The 20,830-nt window shown below is 37.7% G+C and overlaps 1 protein-coding gene across 2 annotated transcripts in view; it reads right to left on the bottom strand.

Moving 5' to 3' along the window:
• Positions 1 to 19,508, bottom strand: part of LOC129720812 (uncharacterized) — a 180,328-nt gene extending 160,820 nt beyond the window's left edge. The window contains exon 1 of one of the 2 annotated variants that reach the window (XM_055672578.1): positions 19,126 to 19,508. The gene's annotated coding sequence lies outside the window, so the exon portion shown is untranslated. The remainder of the gene's footprint in view (positions 1 to 19,125) is intronic. The other variant, XM_055672579.1, reaches the window with a different exon arrangement.
• Between the last annotated feature and the right edge of the window lie 1,322 nt (positions 19,509 to 20,830).

The following is a 20,830-nucleotide window of genomic DNA, read 5'->3' as shown; positions in this document are numbered from 1 at the left end:
GTAAAAAGTGAAAAGTAAAAAGTAAAAAGTAAAAAGTAAAAAGTAAAAAGTAAAAAGTAAAAAGTAAAAAGTAAAAAGTAAAAAGTAAAGAGTAAAAAGTAAAAAGTGAAAAGTAAAAAGTAAAAAGTAAAAAGTAAAAAGTAGCAAGTAAATAGAAAATAGTAAAAAGTAAAAAGTAAAAAGTAAAAAGTGAAAAGTAAAGAGTAAAAAGTAAAAAGTAAAAAGTAAAGAGTAAAAAGTAAAAAGTAAAAAGTAAAAAGTAAAAAGTAAAAAGTAAAAAGTAAAAAGTAAAAAGTAAAAAGTAAAAAGTAAAAAGTAAAAAGTAAAAAGTAAAAAGTAAAAAGTAAAAAGTAAAAAGTAAAAAGTAAAAAGTAAAAAGTAAAAAGTAAAAAATAAAAAGTAAAAAGTAAAAAGTAAAAAGTCAAAAGTAAAAAGTAAAAAGTAAAAAGTAAAAAGTAAAAAGTAAAAAGTAAAAAGTAAAAAGTAAAAAGTAAAAAGTAAAAAGTAAAAAGTAAAAAGTAAAAACTAAAAAGTAAAAAGTAAAAAGTAAAAAGTAAAAAGTAAAAAGTAAAAAGTGAAAAGTGAAAAGTAAAAAGTAAAAAGTAAAAAGTGAAAAGTAAAAAGTATAAAGTAACAAGTAAAAAGTAAAAAGTAAAAAGTAAAAAGTAAAAAGTAAAAAGTAAAAAGTAAAAAGTAAAAAGTAAAAAGTAAAAAGTAAAAAGTAAAAAGAAAAAGTAAAAAATAAAAAGTAAAAAGTAAAAATTAAAAAGTAAAAAGTAAAAAGTAAAAAGTAAAAAGTAAAAAGTAAAAAGTAAAAAGTAAAAAGTAAAAAGTAAAAAGTAAAAAGTAAAAAGTAAAAAATAAAAAGTAAAAAGTAAAAAGTAAAAAGTAAAAAGTAAAAAGTAAAAAGTAAAAAGTAAAAAGTAAAAAGTAAAAAGTAAAAAGTAAAAAGTAAAAAGTAAACAGTAAAAAGTACAAAGTACAAAGTAAAAAGTAAGAAGTAAAAAGTAAAAAGTAAAAAGTAAAAAGGAAAAAGTAAAAAGGAAAAAGTAAAAAGTAAACAGTAAAAAGTAAAAAGTAAAAAGTAAAAAGTAAAAAGTAAAAAGTAAACAGTAAAAAGTAAAAAGTAAAAAGTAAAAAGTAAAAAGTAGAAAGTAAAAAGGAAAAAGTAAAAAGTAAAAGGTAAAAAGTAAAAAGTAAAAAATGAAAAGTAAAAAGAAAAAGTAAAAGGTAAAAAGTAAAAATCAAAAAGTAAAAAGTGAAAAGTAAAAAGTAAAAAGTAAAAAGTAAAGATTAAAAAGTAAAATGTAAAAAGTAAAAAGTAAAAGAATAAGTTAAAAAATAAAATATCAAAAAAATTAATTGAGGTCAGATATGAATGTTCTAAGTTCAAAGCTGAAGATTAAATGTTGAAATTTCAGGACTGGATGTCAAAATCCTTTTTTTAAAGTGATATAATGATAAATAAATTTTATAAAAAAGCGTAAAAAATGTTAAAAATATGAAAAAAAGTTGTGTCTTCAATTCCGAAATTAGCATTCAAGCAAATAGAAAGCGGCAGCATAAACTTATAAAGTTATAAATGATTTCCTCCCTGGAAATAATCAACTAAAATATTGTATGAAACACGATAATATCTTTTCGAATTGTTTGCTGCCTCTTCTCCTGCCAATCAATGGAGTCATATCTCTCCTTCCACTTTCCCAAGCATTAATCAATTCATTCAGTGCCTAAATAATCTGCTATGTACAACAACCGCCCCGTCGTAAATGGTTTATTTCTCCCGTCCCATGATGAAGATCGGACAAGCACTGCCAGATGTTATCTGTCTATATTTGCCAACAGCTAACAGAAGGTCAATTTGCGCAAATCGCAAGCGAATTCCGATTCGTTCAGAATCGTGGGAAGCTTTCAAAAATTTACGCATTTGTGTAATGGACCAAACGAAAAGGAAAAAAAACTGGAAACTTTCCATTCAAGCAACCTAGTACTGGGAACGGAGCCTCGGGAAAGCGAAACAGAGAAGGTGTCGATCAGGAACCAGCGACAGCCGGCACGAGTGTATGTGAATGTTTTATTTGACAGACTAAAGCTAATGAATTATTCATGCGACTTGCTCTAGTATAGTACAGCACAGCAAAGGCTTTGTCTTGAACAGTTCTCCGTTTGTTTGAGCCGAAGGGAACCGGTTGCAGACCGAAGGTATTGAAATTAGAAAATGAAAAACAACTCTATCGGGATCGCTGCTGGATGCCCTGTTGGAAGCAGCATTGCATTCTATCGAGATAAGTTTTTAATCCGGATGTTGACGTTGTCCTGTGGGAAGTGTTCATTAGGATGTGGAGGTTGTGGTACAACACGAAGCAACGCCGGCAGGGATTGAACTTTGTCAGAACGCAAATGGAAAACAGTCTTTGTTGGAATTGTTGTTCTGCTCTTTACAATAGTTCCAAAGCCGGCCGCTGAAATTATATATCTGCGGTAGACGTCTGGTGCAAGTAATTTATTAAACAATTCGCTGCGGGTATCAAGGTCAACATGTTTTCGAATGGTTTAGTCTAAGTCTATCATTACTGAAGGAGTGTAAAGAAGGGTAGGAATATGTTTACATACAAATTCACATTCAAGTCCCGCACTTCTACATTGGTAGAACCCCCCCATGGAAGCTAAGCTGAACTAAGAGCTGTGCTTTAGCATCCAGCTGTATACCACATGTAAGCCCATAAAATTTCTTCCAATTTCTGCTACACACATACAACCATACCAAACACAACCCGGCTACAATGTTGTAGGTTACGACAACAAATCCCACACTGCGTACTTAGCATAAACGTGATGTCAGTACTTCTTTCACTTTTTGTCCTGATTTCTAACAAGCCCGTTTACCTATTGCGGCGGCAACGCGGTATCGCAAACACAAAGAAAAGCAAAACTCAAGAGCAAAACTCACAGCTTGAACAAAGCGAACAACCCTTCTTACAGTAAGAAACCGGTAGAAAAAAAATCCCGACAAAGAATTCGCAAAGCAGGCGTTATCGTCGGATTCCCAAAAGCTCTCGATATGAACCCCGGCGACATTTATCTTTCTTCTGGAGGAAAAAATATACGATTGTCATTACCTGTTTGAAAAAGTTTCAATTGGAGGAGTTGATTACCCACAACTGACCGTTACCGACCAAAAATGACCGACTTGAGTTGTCCGCCCAATCGAAATACCAAAAGAGGTTAAGCAAGATCACTTTATTTATGACAATGCTTCATAACATGTAGCGAAAACGGTGCGCAGTTCGTTAGAAACACTTAGCAAAGAACGTTTTGGTAAGAATAAAACTGTTTTTTTAATCACGAAAAAAATAGCCCATAGCTCTAACTGGAAAAAATACAGCTTTTAGGTACTCGCTCCAGCGAGTTTTGGAGCTCCTAGCAGGCTCGAAACTGTGTCAAAGGAACGTAGAATAATTACTTGCCGGGTTTGTCGCTTCTACGTTTGAATATCGGAAAACTGCATCTAAGTCTCATCTACGTCTAGCCAATTCAACCCTTTTGAATGCGTTTCAAATATTCTATTGAATAGAAGATCTCTTATCTCGTAGTTTTGAATGCAGTGGCAAAAACCGAATTGATATTCGTTTCTAAGATATTTCCAAAAAAGCCAGCATTGCAGTTATTTTTTCAAAACAGACTTTCCAGTTTGTCGACGACCCGAAAAAAAATACCGGTATTCTTGGTATCAATATGTATTACTTGTATTAGAATGGCATCTTTTCTGTCACTATGTGGATTACCACTAGTAATTTCTCTTGTTCTCCCTACCTAGGTCCTTCCGTAAGCATCTTTGGCATCATTTATGTTGCTTCTTTCTCTCATACACAATCGGTGAAGTGCACGATGGCGGCGCGGCGTGGCGCGGCAATGTATTCGAGGGAAAAACTGCAACCCCACCCACTTACCCACCCATCATATTCGCCACTTGCGCTGGAACACGTTTCCCAACTTCACTTTTCAGGCTTTTACCTATTCTTCCCGAGCACCATCGAGCCCGCACGGTGCTCTCGAGTATGTCACGCTTTTCCGAAGGCAAAAAGGATATCTTTTGCATGCACATTCTGCTGATGGTTGCGTTACGGGAGTGAGTGCTCAGGCGGTAGCTTTTGATCGTCTGGATGTACCTACATACGCGCGCGCCTTGATGATGGTGGAAAAGATGAGATTTTACGGAGTGTATTTATGATTATTGTGTTTTGGAAACGATACAGGTATTGAGCCAATTTGGTTTGTCACAAATTCAACTCTATTTATTGTTATTCACGAGTGGATTACGCTTTTTGATTTTCACGTCTTTGAAATGGTGATATCACTCACGTACAATAAACATTCATATTGAGATATTCCCCCCATGTAATAATTTCCTAATGTGGAGGAAATAAGAGTTTAAAACATCTAGAAAACCATACCATTCTTCATAATTAAGAGCGACAACGAACAATCCGTCTTAAATAAACAGTTTACATCTTGAATATTGTAGATGAAAAAAGATTTGCACGACATGCACCGTGGCAGCAATATCCATTATAATGATTGCGACACCGCCTCTGTCTCAATCTAGGCACACACCAAGCCTACAGACGTGAGCCTGACTAAATGCCTGGTACGTCAGATCTTCACTTTGCTTCTTGTTTGCTTTTTCATACTTTACAGCTAAGTGTTTAAACTGTACGCGAATAAAAAGTAGACGATGCAAAATCATTATGTGGCCTTCAAAACTTCTGGATTTATTTTGTTATCGTAGACTCGAGAGGAAAAATTGAGTACACATCCAAAGTTTCAAGGGCTTTTATCATTTTGTTAAGTAGGAATCAATTCACAGCAAACTCTAAAAAAAATACAGTTCATAATCTGGATTGTGAAAGTACGACATATTTAAAAACAAGCAAAGACTTCTTGCTAAATTTAACTATCAAAACTTGACCAGTGCTGACAAAAATCATTTACACTAACAACATTCTCCCAAAAATTACAACGAATCTTTTCAATTTTCACTTCCAATGATCGCAGCATCACATACATAAGACATACGTAACACTGGCGTTTTTTTCTGGTACACGTTGCCCCGCAGTACTCCGTACTTCGTCCTGTCAAACTGCTCGATAAATAATGAACAAAATGAATTTCCTTTTTCTCGGCTTTATCGAGCCCCAAAAAAAATCCCATAAGGAACTGTCAAAAAGTTATTTACAAAATCAATGCAGCATTTTTCGAGTAGGAACGAGACAAATGCAGGGGTGCGAAGGTACACTGCCTTAAAAAACAACTCAAACAGTGATTTTCATCGGAGTGTGGTACCATTCGAGTAGTTCATTTTGTACCAACTTTTTTGGAAGATTTCTTCCTGAGTGTTACGTATGTCTTATGTATGTGGCAGCATGCTTTTAGACACACTAGATTTTCAACGAACTTTCAAACTCTGATGAAATATTTCACGCACATCGTGCAAGGTCACGCAATCAAATTTGCTGAAATTCCAACTAAGTGAACTTCTGCGTTCTTCTGGTGAAGTGAAAATGAAAATCAAATAGAAACCGTTATTAAAATGAAACACCAAAATTGATCCAAGAGCGGACTTTCCGGAACTATTTTCTTTCTGAGTAGTATTTTTCCCATCCATCACTAGTCGCGTAATACCACTATACAGTTTACACAACAAAAATCAAAGTTACAAATTTTCAGAAAATTTGAAACGGTGAAAATCAAACGAACACGTTTTTACTGCAACTGACAGAATAATAAACAGACGAAGGAAAAGAAAATGGACGTTGCATAAGAGTGAAATATTTCCTTGTCATGTTCACACTAACGTTTACGGTGGCTATTTTTCACTTTCGTGCAAGAGCTTTGAAAAATATCAGCACTGTTATACGAACTTCCTCATGCTAACAATCTTTCTCGAGCTAAGATTTGAACATACGATGACTGATCAGCTGGGAGTACACTCTGCTTTAAACGAAATTCCGAAATATTTCTGTCCTGTGCTTCTGTTTTATTTCGTCCTGTCATATGATGATTTATAATAAGATGCAACAAAAGAAAACAAAATGTTATAAAGATTCAACTTTATGCAGCTAAACATGAGAGTCGTCTCTAAACTCTAAACTAATATTGTTTTTTTCGGCCAAGTTGTACATGTTCTAAAACTTTGCCAAATAAAACATTTCTTTAACTCTTAACATAAAAATTTAGAATTGTTAATATTGGAAAACCTACTGTAACATATGCTCGCCGTTCTTTAATAAGTGTACATTGGGACAAATGGAATCTACAACCGTTTCTAGTACTTGAGCTGGGGTGACCTTCTGATACCTGAACAAAATTTTACGAAAAGTCGACAGTGCAGCAACAATAGGGTGTCAATGGCCAATTAAGAGAAATTAGATTTTCGAATTTCGTTCAGTAGTCATTTTTTTTTATTCTCGCTTATTTTCCGTCGGTCTAGTTCCGCCACTGTTGTTGTGCCAAACACCGACGCCCAGGGAGGCGACTCCACCCAGGATCCTAACTCACGACCCGTTAATGAACGGACCGGCGCCAACGGCTTTACTTCCTCATGCGATGGAAGGCGTGATCCCAGAGATTTTTCGCCTCAGAAAATCTCCCGGTGTCGGCTAGGATTGAATCTAGACCAGTTGGGTTGGTTGTGAGTGGATCACGCCACCCCACAACCATCGACACCTATGTCGGCGTTGGGATTCGAACCCAGGCGTCGAGCGGGGTTGGCGGAGACGTTACCAACCACGCTAGGTCCCCGCCCCATGGTTCAGTAGTCATGTTTCTCATTAATTTCCCATGGAAGGCAATTATATAGGCTCATTTGCAAAAGTAATTCCACGCCCTTGCGAGAGACTTTCCGAAAGTTTACCGGAACATTCGCCATGGTGGACATGCGTGTAGGCATGTTTTTGAGTTCTTTCTTCGTTCTATTCATCAATTCCTCCTCAATTTTCGTGTCAAGATTGTTGAGGTAGATCTCACGCTTCTGGTTTGTCCAGAAACTCTGGATGGGATGCAGCTGGGGAACGTTGGGTGGGTTGGCCGACCTGGGTACCGCATCGATTTTCAGCCGCTCCATCTACTCCAACGAATGCTTCGAGTAGTGGGCCGACACCAGATCCGGCCAGAGCACCGCGTCTCCGCCACTACGGTATTTCTTGATAAACGACGCAACTTCCCCGTTCACGGCCTTTACGGAGCTTCTCGCTGATTGTCAGCCACAGCGGCACCTTCTTTGGGAACTTGGTGTGTAAAATGAATTTCACCTCAGATGTCACTTCCTTCGTGAGTAAAGTAAAATAAGGAGTGCCCTGCCAGTCGTTGTCATTCCGGGTGAGATAGGTCTCGGCGTGGACCACCACCATCACGTCGCGATTCGCCGGAAAAATCGACTCGACCATCGAGCAACTCCGAGACCAATGGAAGGGATTTCCGCTTTCTGATGTCCATGTTCGCCAGCTACTTTTCCACTGATTGGCCGGTTAAACCGACCTCCCGATAAAGCGTACGCAGCGATGTAGCCACTTCCCCCTCGGTTTTCCTCTTTAGCATTCTTTGGAGCTTCTTGTCGCTCAGGGTTGTCGGCAGTCTGGAACCGGTCTTCTTTCGATGCTCTGATTGTAGTCCAGCAGTGCCAAGATGTTGTAGATACCAGAACAAGCGTAACCGGCGCACAGAGGGACGAAATTAAAGATAGTAGGACATTGGTGTTTGTGACGAAACGCATGGTTTTAGCGTTTCGATGTCTTCTAGAAAGTTGCTCAGCTTTATGAGTACTTTATTTTGACGATAATTTTTTTTTTTTTCATTAAGGGGGTTGTACACCAAAACAAAAAAAAAATATCTTTTTTATTTCTCGATGAACTTGGTAACTTGCTTCCGACACATTGTAGAACTAGCTATTACGAGCAAGTTTGTAGAGCATTGGAAAATTCTATCTCTAAGCCTGACAAATTTATAAGGTATTAAAGTAAAACACCCCCTTAAAATGGGTTTTTGCGTGATAACACTCTTATCTTAATTTTGCCATTGTTCAATAGTTCTACAAACTTCAAACTAAGAATAATTGTCACATTTCTTTAAAAGAAAGTGTATCTTTATCATTTAATTTGGAGGAGTTATGTCTGTTTTTGCTTTTTAATGGCATAATTTTTGAGAGAACATATCTTGCGGAAAGGCAGATGTTGGCAGCTACTTTCAGTTTCATTTTATTTTGATACTTATTCCCTCCAATTGTGTATATATATCGTACTGTAATCGAAGGGATTGATAGTAATTTTTCGGAAATTAAGTTGCATCTTTTTTGGATTTTGATTATTTTTCAATCAACCTTTTTTTTAAATCGGACAACCAGTGCCCGTAAATGAGTAAGCCATGGACGTTTGGTGATTCAACATGTGCTCGGAAATTTTAGCAGTGTTGAAATGTGTAACTTTAAAAAATCTTTAAAAAAAAATAAAATTCATAATATTTCCATTTCGTACCGGCGAATCTGACTTGAACCAGACGTCAAACAACTCGAAATTTTTAAAGTTATACATTTCAACACTTCGCTAAAACTTCCGAGCAACTGTTAAATCTTAAATAAAATTCAAAACTCTATCGTAAATGAAACAATTAAAAAATAAACCTTTTCTCTGAATAACGTTACAACTGTACATAAGTCTGTAAATTTATAACCTCTTGCTCAACGATATCCTTTTGTGATGGCTCTATCCTTTTTCGCTCGCTCGCAACAGTACTTTTTTTTGGTTTTGTCCTATAGTTCCGTGTGGGTAACGACCCACATGGATATTTTCCGAGTGGGTAGTACTACCCATACTACCCACATGAAATGCCGGCCCTGTATGCTATAACCTTGTAGGGAGAAGCTCAGGTAATACAAGGTTTTTGGAAAAATTATGTTTTGTCCCAACAATTCCTCCAAACAATATTTTCTTGTAAAATGCAACTAACTAAAGTTAAGTACTACATACAAAATTTTAAGTATCTTTTACATAATATACTTTATAACTTTGTACCCAATGAAGATAGGAGTTTTATTGTATCAGCAAAGTTTCATAGTTTTTGATCTTCTACAGCTTTGCCAAATAAATCATTCTTCTATCTCTAAACACAAGAAAGTTAGTTATTTTATCTTTAATATAGTTAACTTTTCATAACCTTTGACAATTTGAGAATATGCGAAATATTCATACAAACAATTGTTCTGAAGACACCACTGCACAGTGGTCCAATAAGGCAAAAAGTGGAACTTAATTCCATAGCGCCTTTTACCTTCATCCTAGCTTAAAAGTGTCTTGGGATCAATTGTTTGTATGAATGACCCGCATAATCGCAAATTGTCAAAAAGTATGAAAAGTTTACTACACCCAAAATAAAAAAATTATCTTTTTTGGGTTGAGAGATAGAAAAATAGTTTGTTAAGCGAAGTTGTAGAAGATTCAAAAACATGAAACTTTGTTGAACAAATGAAAATCCTATCTTCTTTCGGTACAAAGTTATAAAGTATATTACATGGAACTTACTTGAAACTTAGTTTTTTGTACTTAACTTTTGTTAGTTGCATTTTACACGAAAGTATTGTTCGGAAGAATTGTTAGGGCACACAAAACACACATTTTTGCCAAAGGTCATATATCTCCAGGACTTTTTCTTACAATGTTATATCATATTTTAGCTTATTTTTTCGATAACTTCAAGAACGCATAGGTTAAAAAGGGGCAAATGAAATCATGATGTCAATACTTTTCTTTGAAGTTAGGCTGAAGTACTATAAACTCCTTTGGGTTCCATTTGTCCCAATCCCATATTAGAGTACGGCGAGTATATGTTACAGTAGGTTTTCATATATCCAAAATGCTAACTTTTTTGTGTTAAGAGATAGAGGAATGGTTGATCCGGCAAAGTTTTAGAACGTGCAAAAGTATGAATCTTTGCTGAACAAACAAAATTCCTATCTTCATGGAATACAGAGTTACAAAAGTTAATTTTTTGCACTTAACTTTTGTTAGCTACATTTTACAAAAAAAAAGTTGTTCTAAAGAAGCATTTGGGCATACAAAACATACGTTTTTGTTGAAGACCACACATCTCCAGGACATTTCCTTACAAAGTTTGAACAAATGAAAATCCTATCTCCATTAGGTACAAAGTTATAAAGTATATTATATGAAACTTACTTAAAAATTAGTTTTTTGTACTTAACTTTTGTTAGTTGCGTTTTCACATTTTTTCCAAAGACCATACATCTGTAGGACTTTTTGTTACAAAGTTATGTCATATTTAAACTTATTTTTTTGAAAACTTTAAAAACGTATAACTGAAAAAGGGGCAAGTGGAATCATGATGTCAATACTTTTCCTTGAATTTAAGCTCAAGTACTATAAAGTCTTGTAGGTTCCATTTTTCCCAATCCACCCATATTAGATTACGGCGAGCATATGTTACAGTAGGTTTTCATATATTAATAATACTAACTTTTTTATGTGCATTGTTTATTCGGCAAAGTTTGAGAACTTGCAAAAATATGAAACATTGTTAACCAAACAAAATTTCTATCCTCATTGGGAACAGAGTTACAGAGTATTTTATGTAAAAGTTACTTAAAAGTTAGTTTTTTGCACTTAACTTTTGTTAGTCACATTTTACAAGAAAACATTGTTCTAAAGAAGCATTTGGGCATATAAAACCCACGTTTTTGTTGAAGACTTCGCTAGGACTTTTTCTTACAAAGCTTTCGCTCGTAAATGTAAAACAACCAAACCATCGCCGCTCAGCTCACAGAATGAAAAGGATAGTCAAACGACACTCGCGTGTCAAAGAGATGCACGCTGTCAATCGTTTAGCGATGTTATTTCGGCCTATAGCTGTCTACTTCGTTCGTTTATGTTAAGAAATATTATTACATGATCAATGATATAAATAATTTCCAGGATACACGCACTCAACGTGCGTAATTCGTATTTCTAGAAAAAATGTCAAAATACAGTCCCACTACAATTATGGGACAGTCAACATGTTGTCTGAATGTTCAAAAATGGATATAAAATCGTAAAAATTATCAACTACGAATGTTTTACTATCTATCTCTGTATTCTGATGTGTACTTTCGATCAACAATTAGTTTCACTGCAGTTGATACGTGTAAATCGGTTGGGGAGAAAAATATCACTTACATCGCAAAAGACACAATTATGGGTCACTTTTGGCATTCAAAATCATTTAGTCTATAAAATCGTCAAAATACATAATGCAAGTTATTTTATTGTTGTAAAAGCTTGATAATAAGTTAATTTATTCAGTCTTGATGCATTATCATGTAAAACTAATGAAAATAGCCATAATATGGACTGACCCACAATTGTGCACCGCAAAATGTAACATTACTACAATTATGGGTCACTTTATATCTTGCACCGAGCAGAATAATTGGTTTTAGTGACATTTTCAACTTTAAATTATTTTAATCGTATGAATGAGGTTACAAGTGAGTTACAAAAAATATCACTGCTAATGAAAATTGTTCAGTTTCGCGAGAATAGACAAATTTGCGTAAAAGTGACCCATAATTGTGGCTGACCCATAACTGTAGAGGCACTGTACGTTTGAGTGACATTTTTGTTTAAAAAATGTATTCAGACATCGAGCCTTGGTAGCGTCAGAGCAAGAAGAAGACGATTATCGCAGTGAAAAGTGGTTCTACCGTGACCATTTCGAAGCCTGACTCGAGGTAAACTTTGAGAAAAGTACATCATGACATCATGATCCTACTTGCCCCTTTTTACGTTATACAGTCTTAAAATTATCGAGAAAATAAGCTAAAATATGCTATAACTTTGTAAGAAAAAGTTCTGGAAAAGTGTGGTCTTCAACAAAAACATGTGTTTTGTACGTCCAAATGCTTCTTTAGAAAAACGATTTCTTGTAAAATGTAACTAACAAAAGTTAAGTACAAAAAACTAACTTTTAAGAAACTTTTACATAAAATACTCTGTAACTCTAGGAATTTCGTTTGTTCAGCCGAGTTTCATATTTTTGCAAGTTATAAAACTTTGCCAAATAAACTATTCCACTATTTCTCAACACAGAAAAGTTAGTATTTTTAATATACGAAAACCTACTGTAACATATGCTCGCCGTACTCTCATATGAGTGGATTTGGACAAATGAAACCTAGAAGAGTTTATAGTACTTGAGCTTAACTTTAAGGAAAATTATTGACATCATAATTCCACTAGCCCCTTTTTAACTTATACGTTTTTGAAGTTATCAAAAAACAAGCTAAAATATGATAAACTTTGTGAGAAGAAGTCCTGGAGATGTATGATCTTTGGCAAAAAATGTGGGTTTTATGTGCCCTAACAATTCCACCGCACAATACTCTCATGTAAAATGCAACTGACAAAAGTTAAGTACAAAAAACTTATTATTAAGTAAGCTCTATATTCTTATACCACAGACTAACAGACGTAACACTGAAACCTAGCTCCATCGCAACAAAAAACGTTCATTTCAAATTTTCAATCGAATAACAGTCATCGTGCTAAAACGTCGTCTGGGGCGCTGTCATGCAATCTCATACATATTTTGTAGTTCCCTATTTGAAACATGCAGTAACGTTGGCGCTGATGTCGAAATACATGACGCAGCGCGAACACGACAGCAGATGGTGCTAGTGTTACTAACGTAAAGTACTGGAATCATCCAAACGATGATTTTATTGAAAATTTGTTCGACATGTTATGTTTGTTAGTCTGTGCTTATACTTAATGAAGATAGGATTCTCATTTGTTCCACAAAGTTTCATATATTTCGATTTTCTATAACTTTCCTGAATAAACTATTCTTCTATCTCCTAACACAAAATAGTTAATTTTTTTATTTTTATTATGGTATGCTTTTCATAATTTTTGATAATTTGCGATTATGCGGATCATTCATACAAACAATTGTTCCGATGGCCTCTGGCAGTCGAGTCTCACGTCCGACGTTCCAGTATCTCAGACACAGACCAGGGATGGTCGACCAACCTGCCGAACATTCAATCCGTGAGCGACGACAGCCGTGTCGAGATTGAGGGAGAGGTTAGGGTTACGAATGAGGAACTCATCGTGATCGCCAGCTCCCTAAAGGTGAGCAAGGCACCGAAACCAGATGTAATCCCTAACCTGGTAATCAGGCTGGCGATTAAAACGGCCCCCGGGCTGTTTCGGGCAGTCATGCAGAGGTACCTGAATGACTGCCTCTTCCCGGACAGGTGAAAGCGGCAGAGTTTGGTCTTACTTCCGAAAGCCGAGAAACCGCTAGGGGACCCATCGGCATAGAGGCCTATCTGCCTGCTAGACACTGCGGGCAAGGTGCTTGAGAGGATTATCCTCAACAGACTGGTGAGGTATTCGAAGGGTGTAAACGGTCTGGCAAGTAACCAGTTCGGTTTCCGGAAGGGAAGGTCCACGCTGGATGCTATCCTATCCGTCACCAAGATGGAGGAGGTAGCACTCCAGCGCAAGAGAAGGGGCATACGCAATTGCGCAATCATCACGCTTGACGTGAAGAATGCGTGCAATAGCGCCAGTTGGGACTCCATAGCGCTTGCGCTCAGGAGCATCCATGTACTGGTGTCGCTGTACAAGATTCTAGAAAACTACTTCCAGAACCGAGTACTTGTTTACAATACGGAGGAGGGTCAGAAGTGCGTCCCAATTACCGCAGGAGTTCCGCAAGGTTCTATCCTGGGACCGGTGTTGTGGAATGTCATGTATGACGGGGTGTTGAAACTAATGTTCCCTGTAGGGGTTGTGATCGTCGGCTTTGCAGAGTCTACGGCGAGTCGATCGAGGAGATCGAGTTGACGGTCGCGCACTGTATACGCAAGGTCGAAAACTGGGTGCACTGCAGGAAACTGGAGTTAGCGCACCATAAGACGGAGGTCACGGTTGTGAATAACCGCAAATCAGAGCAACAGGCGGTGGTCAGAGTCGGAGACTGCACCATCACCTCAAAGCGATCTTTGAAGCTCTTGGGGGTTATGGTTGACGATAAGCTCGCATATAAGAGTCACATCAACTATGCTTGCAAGAGGGCTTCAGCGGTGAATGGCAGCAAGCGTAAACTTCTAGCCAGCGTCGTTTCGTCCATACATAGGTATGGAGGCCCAGTGTGGTCCAAAGCGCTAGGTACTAACAGTTATCGTGGTGAACTGGAAAGTGCCTGAAGGTTGCGAGTGCGTTCCGTACAGTGTCATACGACGCAATCTGCGTTCTGTCTGGCATGATGCCTATCAGCATTAGGGAGGACGTAGAATGCTTCGACCAACCTGACACAAGGGACATACGAGGTACCAGAAGCTCACTATCGATGATCAGATGGCAGCAGGAATGGTCCAACTCCACAAAAGGTAGATGGGCGCACCGACTTATTCCGGTGGTATCCGAGTGGGTCGGGAGAAGCCATGGAGAAGTTAACTTCCACCTGACACAGATTCTGTCAGGTCATAGTTGCTTCAGGCAGTACCAGGTTAGTTAGCTAATTAGCTAAGAGACCTATAGAGCGAGGAGGTTGTACAAAGCATAAAAACCGCTCCCCGAAGCAATACTCAGCGGTCGTCCCGGGGAGTATTATGGGCTGGAGACAGGAGGGGTTTCAGTGGGCCCGGTCACTGATTCAAACCAACCCCACACTCCCTGAGGTTGGTCACCTCAGGGATTAGGTTGCAAATTTCCACTCCACCTGAAATAATAAAAAAATAAAACAATTGTTCTGAAGACACCATTACATAATATGAAGGCGCTATAGAATTATATTCCGCTTCTTGCCTTATTGGACCACTGTGCACTGTGCGCTGGTATATTTTATATACCGTCAGCCGGGGTGAGATTGTGCATTGTGCCAATGAGGGTGAGATTGAGCTAACCAATCCGTGACTTGTCAGCCATCTCTTCCGGGTCAGGAGACTAGTCTTTTTTGGTTAAGTGTTCGAGGAAACTAATTCATGAAAGATTGGTCTTGTAATCGTCATGGGATGAGTGACAAACTATGGGTTTGTATGGCACAATCAGGCTTCTTCCGTTCTCTTGATTGTTGCTCAAATTTCCTTCTGCCAAACCCCTTGGAGAACTAGAATTTCTCTCACACAGAGTGAGTAATTATCCACATTTAGGCGTAGAGTATTTCAGTTGCAGAGTTCCTTTTCACTCTTAATCATCGCGTGTGAGGGGTAAACGTGTGTTTACTCGCTCAGTTTAAGAGTGAGTAGTTTTCGTTAGCTACTCCTTTACTAGAAGAGAAGTTGGCCAAATATCAAAACATTTAGGTTCACATTGAAGCCACATCCTAACCGTTTTCGAATTTAATATTATAGAAAGATTCACAACTCACCATGGGTGCGTATTCTGCAGAAAGTTTAATTTTATACTTTTTTTGCCGCACCCCAGAGCGATGAAAACGGTAACGCAATGCTCAGTTGATCACCGAGCAATTTATTTCACTTTTCTTGCGTGCGCGGATGAGCAATTTACAAGAGTTTCACTGGGTTTTTACTCTGTCAAATTAGGAGCGTTTTTTTGTCAGAGAAACTTTTACTCTGCGCTCTCTCTACAGCAGATGGTGTGATGCACATTGAATGTAAGCTCACAGTTGTTAAGAGGAAAGAGAGCTGTTTTTCTTCAAGATAAAGTTGAGCAAAACAAAGCCTGGGCACAATCTCACACCAACTGGCACAATCTCAACCCGGCTTACGGTACTTTTTAACTGAATATAACATTTCTGATGTTGTTTTATACTCAGTTTTTTCTTTAAGATTTATTAAAATTATTCACCCCCAGGTTTCGACGACAAAAACATCGAAAACGTGACGAAAATTTCCAACGGATTTCCTTCAATCTTATAGAAAAAAATTGAAAAATCATCTATCTTAAATGCAAAAATATGTAGTTTGATTATACCTAACCAAGTAGCAGCGAGGGTACCAGCAGCGGTAGGAGCAACTGCACTATTTCTAGTGAAAAATCTGCCTTTGTACGGTAGCAGCAGTGCGGCGGTACTACTTTCTCTTGTAAAAGATTACCTTTGTGCAGTAACGGCAGCATCAGCGGCTACATTGGCTACATTGGCAGACACCCCCAAATCTCTCATATATTGGCAACCCAAAAACGAATCTGTTAGCAATCAAAATCTGTCGGCCGTCAAATTTTCAATATGAAGCAGTATATCCGATATTAAATTAACCAAAAAATTGAGGCGGGGGCCTAGCGTGGTTGGTAACGTCTCTACCAACCACGCTCGACGGCTGGGTTCGAATCCCAACGCCGACATAGGTGTCGATGGTTGTGGGGTGGCGTGATCCACTCACAACAAACCCTTCTGGTCTAGATTCAATCCTAGCCGACACTAGGAGATTTTTTGGGGCGAAAAATCTCTAGGATCACGCCTTCCTTCGCATGAGGAAGTAAAGCCGTTGGCGCCGGTCCGTTAATCAACGGGTCATGAGTTAGGGTCCTGGGTGGAGTCGCCTCCCCGGGCGTCGGTGATTGGCACTACAACAGTGGCGGAACTAGACCGACGGATTTGAGGACAAATTAAATACTTAATTGAATATTTCCTTGATTGATATTTCCTCGTTCATTCATTACGCTTCATTCAAAATGTTAAAACGCGTTGAGGGTTATAAATTCAACTTAATCTCCTTGTCTCAGCTCTTTTTTTTCTTCGCCAATTTGCAACACCCAACAGCCGCGTAATAAAATATTGCATAATTGAGTGCGGCATCTTCTGTTACTGATCTGATTAGTCGTTCAATGCGCGTTTCCCCTAAAACAGTCGACAGAATATAATACCTAGTTAACCGGGAATGCACTCTTTGGACTATATAAAAGTCTGCTTGTCCTCAAACCCTTCGGTTTACTAGTGGATGGCCACTAGGACGGTACTAACCAAGTAGCAGCGGATAGCAGCAGTAGCGACAGTGGCATGGGATAGCAGTAGCGAATAGTAACAGCGGATAGCAACACCGGTATATCCGATCATTGTTGCAAGAGGTTGATTTACTGTGAACAGCAACAAGCGAAGCTGCAGCATCCGGCGATTTCGAATTCATCGCTGCTATTATAGCGGATGGACCGATAGAGTTGACAACACCTGCCACAGCACTAGATTTTAGATCTCCTTTCTGTGTGAAAAGCACCGTCGACATGCGTTGTGAAAACTAGAAAAACCCATCCTTTAAAGTAAAAATGAATTTCCCGTATCTGAGTATTACAGTAATCGTGAATTTACTATCAAGAAACAGATATAATTTAATACCAAGAACTGCAAGCATCCTAGTAAGAAGATACAGCATTCGTAATTGGTAACTTTACAAAACGAATAAGGAACAAACCGTCACGAAATTGGCAGATCGTCATAAAATTGAGTTTTATCACTATCCGCATGGTTTTGGACAAACATTTTTTCCCCTTTGCACTCATAATTTCCAATTTCACTTCATTGCTGATTACCATTTGCATTGCATGTCGTGTGGGATATGACCCTCGTTCTGTTGTTACCTCGGTATCATTTTCTACCACTTTATTATTTTCAATTTGTCCATAACAGCTAGCAGACAGACAATAGAATATACGATACGCATTCGAATGGCAGCAAAATCTTAACTATTTCACAATCAAATGACTTCACAGTATTTAGCACAATTTCCTTTCACCTTTCTTTCAACAGGATCAACATAAGAACATACCAATTCCCAGACCTATTGCAAATATTAAATTGCCATAAGACAGGCTATCTGTGATATCGTGTCTTTTAAAAAACCTTTTTTTTTTAATTTCAAACGAGTTTTCATTTAAGTGTTTTTCGCATAACATTGTTCATTCTTTTCAGTTTTTTTAAATAAAAATCAGTGATAATTTCAGGTTTATCCTACACTAGTTTTACAAGTCAAAGACAATGTAAATCACACTTGAGAATATTTAGTGGACTCCTAATTCTTCAACAGTCACACAATGTCAGCTGACTTTTGGTCTAATTTTACTCGTCCTACCGAATAATATTATTGATATCTACGTTCGCAATTAACTTTTGTTTTTTTTTTACAATTCTGGTAACATAGTTTTAAACCTTTCGTGTGCATGTTGGTGAAAAACAATTGCCACTGTTTTTTGATAAAAACGCTTTAATCAGAATTTATTTGCAATTTCATAGGTCTAACGAATCACTTTTCCTCTAGTTTGTTTGTCAGTGTTATTATAAGTGTCGCAATTAATCTGTATGGTCTTCGTAGTAATTTAATGTCATTATCGGAAGCCGGAATTACTAAAACAACATGCTGGTTTGACGGTTCTTAATTGTTTTCGATAAAATATATCTCAATGAATTTTAAGTGACAACTTTGAATTAAACTGCGTTGTAATCTCTATCTACTTTGAAGCAACTTTTTAGGGGAATTGAAAAGGGCACGACTTTTTTCGCAAAAGATTCTCTCAATAAAAAAAGCAAATGACATTTCTAAAGAAAGAATAAAAGGGTCGGGTTAAATAGGCTAAACCGACAAAACATGTTTTTATCTTGGAATTTCATCTCTGTTTATGTCTCTGGGTAGAAATAACATTCCAGATGACATCTGCTACTAAAAATAGAACAGGATGTGTCAATTTGTGTTTTACTTATAGCGAGATATACGAACGGCGTCTGCTTTTCAATTTCACTTCAATAACTTATTGGCCTCATTCTTTCAGCACGGGTTTTATCATCGTCCAGTAAAACATGTTCTTATCTTTTATTAGGCTTGGTATAGAAAGAAACAAATTACTTTGCTATCATTTCCTGATGATCTGAAGTAAAAGTGCCATTGCATACATCACAAAATTTCTTCAGAGCTCACAACATGTACCAATAGACGAATATTTTCAATAAATGTGAGAATCGGAATGAACCAAACAGAAATTGCTTGTCCTCTAATTAAATCTAAATGAAAAAGAATCGTCCTTTTTATTTATTCAGAGTAATCAACCTGTGCTACATTCGCCAGTCATCATGGTAAAGTGACACAGGAAAACCTAATGGAAGCAGAAATAAAACAATACCGACCCACTATTATAGACAGTATATATCCACTATTCAGCCGCACTTGCTGCAACAGTTGAGGCTATGATGCGCCACTATCTTCGCCGAGCCACACATACAGCATCCAACTGCACTGACCACGTTCTGCAAACGGTACCGGGATGCACACAATTCAAAAACTTTTACTTCACCTAGCACCACGCTACTTGCTGCCAAACGGGCGAACCACAACAGGCCAGCAAGGCTCCGCTCACTCTACCGCCACCGTTGAACCCCAACACGGATGATGTTTGCCGGAAACTGTCACCTCCGGGAGGACTCGGAAAAATCAAACGAGATGAACGACGGCCGAAACCAGACTGGCGAATTCCGATGGAGTTTGGCTGGGATATTGTTGCTCACCGAGTCGCAGACCAACCAACCCACGACGGATACTGCATATGCTATACCGGTCCTACTGGGAGCATTCTTCTCTCAGTTTCAGTACCTCTCCCATTTCTGCTCGTCACCTTTTTCGGAAGAAAGGATGAGTTTTCGTAGGATGTAAAGTTTAATGCCATGCTATCCAGAACTATTTTTTTTTACATTGATCGTGTTGCTGCTTTGGTACCGATTTTTACAAAATAAACATGCCTTTAAAAATATTAAACGAAGCAAATAAACAGTATATTGGAAAAAAAGGCCACAATTTACCTGAAGTAATTAATAGTTGTATAATTTCAAGTTACAATCTAACCGCTTCAACAGAAGAAGTAACTTTTTCGTTATGTTAATGGTTTATGGTTTTGCTGTAATAAATACATTTTGAAAAAAAATGAACCGGATACCGTCTTCTGACAACTCGCTGTGAGAATCAGAAACTAAAAGAGTCACCATGGTTGTCACTGAATCCCGATTAACTGCAAAACCAAACAAACAGAGAATCAGTGGCATCAGCTGTGGGGAGTAAAAGCTTTTCGCTCACAAGCACGCAAAAGCTCGCTCGCCAATTTCCATCTTGTCCTAGTCCTCTTCAGCAGTGGTTGACGAATGTTTTTATTATTCCGAAGCCGGCCGGTGTTGTAATTCATGGTGGATGTTGTGCCATGTGATTGTGTGGGTGTCACACAATCACACTTGTTTAATGGATGGAAACTGCTCTCCATAAGTGGTGTTGAATTTTCTCTTTGTAATGGAAAATACCACGAAACAACGATGCACTGTCAGCGCAATGAGAGCAAGAAAACGTTTATGGTGTGCAAATTGCTCCGGCAGTGGTACATTCCGGATAAACGTGATATTTGCATGCGGCCGACAGGCATAAACGATACCGTAAGCTCATAACCCTAGACGTTATGGCGACCGCAAGCGCAAGGAATCGCGCGAAGGTAACGAAAATGATGAAAGTGGCCCTTCTCCGGCTAAACTTTCAACTATTACTTGATTGCATCCGGTTCTAAGTTGGATGTAACGATGAACTGGAAGATAATCTGCTTGCTTCCTAGAAGGCAACATCGAAATAGGTAGCCAAAAAAGTCTTTTTATAATCATTGCTAGTAATTTGTAGCTCTAAATGTGTCACATTTAGTAATTGTTTCGAAAAGTTACATTGGTAAGTGCTTATTGAAGCCGCTGATAGTAAATGTATTCTCAATTTTTCGACTAATGAACCAAAACAGATCACACATAAAATATGGAGGTCTAGTACTTTATGTGTAGAGGCGCTCTAATGAGGTTACTAAATTGATTA

The sequence above is a fragment of the Wyeomyia smithii genome, chromosome 2 (genome assembly GCF_029784165.1).
Source record: "Wyeomyia smithii strain HCP4-BCI-WySm-NY-G18 chromosome 2, ASM2978416v1, whole genome shotgun sequence".
Taxonomy (NCBI): domain Eukaryota; kingdom Metazoa; phylum Arthropoda; class Insecta; order Diptera; family Culicidae; genus Wyeomyia; species Wyeomyia smithii.
This window is presented reverse-complemented; position numbering and strand designations above follow the sequence as displayed.